Here is a 1,109-nt window from a genome sequence, read left to right as displayed (position 1 = left end):
CTGCCCCCGCACTGAAAACAAGTGTAGCACCCTCTAGTATGTCGCTACCAAAGCTGTTTTGTTCTGAGTTCTGCACTCTACAGGTGTCCCTGAGTGTGCTGGATTGATTGCTTCCCCCTGTTGCTGGGTTGTGGACTCTGCATACAGTGGGGGAGGATCCATCCCTGAGCAGGATGACTGAAGTATGGCTGAAGGCAGGTGATAAAAGGTTTGGGGACACTGTGCAGAGCTCTCTCCCCTGGGACCCTCCCATGGGTGGAGGCCTGTGTGATGCGAGTGACTGGCCTGGCCCTCAGCACGTGGCAGGTGCTGGGGGCCTAGAGGCCTAGGATACTAGAGGCTTTGCTTGGGCCTCAGCACATGACAGGTGTTGGGGGCCTAGAGCCCTAGGATACTAGAGGCTTTGCTTAGGCCTTGGCGGGTGTTGGGCCTAGAAGCAGAAGATTCTACTGGATATCTGGGATGCACCTCAGCATGTGGCAGGTGCTGGGGGCCCAGAGACTTCAGATGGTGCTGAAAGGAGACCTGATGGAAGCTGGGCTGGAGGTGGAATTTGCTTATCGAGGAGCTAGTGGGAGGTGCCGTCCGGAACCCTGTAAGAGATCCCTCACCCTATCCCCAGGGGGTTTACTGAAGAGCAGCCAGTTGTTGCCTTAGAAGTCCAGGGATAGTCCTCTCACCAGGTCCTGGACAGTCCTGGCTGTTCTCGGTGCTACTGTATATTGCTGATCGCTCTTACAGGACCACTGCTACCAATTCTAGCCGTTGCTACGGGAGAAGACTGAGTCCTCCTGAATTAGTACCCGGGTATCCTACAAATCCCAAACCCTCTCTCCAGTTTGATCCTGTGCAAATAAATACTGAAAAGACCCCACGACTCGAGGCAAAAATATCCATTGTATGGATTCCATGGTGATGGGTCACTCTCCATAGCCGTTGTATGGAATTGTGACGGACCACCTGGTACCTCCTGCGTCCTCTCCGCTGGAACCCGAATCCTAGCGTCAGTCCAAACCTGCCTAATTATTGGACGGAACGAATAAAACCCAATCAAACAAACAATCTCCCCCCCCCCCCCCCCCCCCCCCCCCCAAAAAAGCGACGGAGAA

The sequence above is a fragment of the Nanorana parkeri genome, unplaced genomic scaffold (assembly GCF_000935625.1).
Source record: "Nanorana parkeri isolate BGI_ZX_2015 unplaced genomic scaffold, ASM93562v1 scaffold2772, whole genome shotgun sequence".
NCBI classification, from domain to species: Eukaryota; Metazoa; Chordata; class Amphibia; order Anura; family Dicroglossidae; genus Nanorana; species Nanorana parkeri.
Note: the sequence above shows the minus strand (reverse complement) of the source record.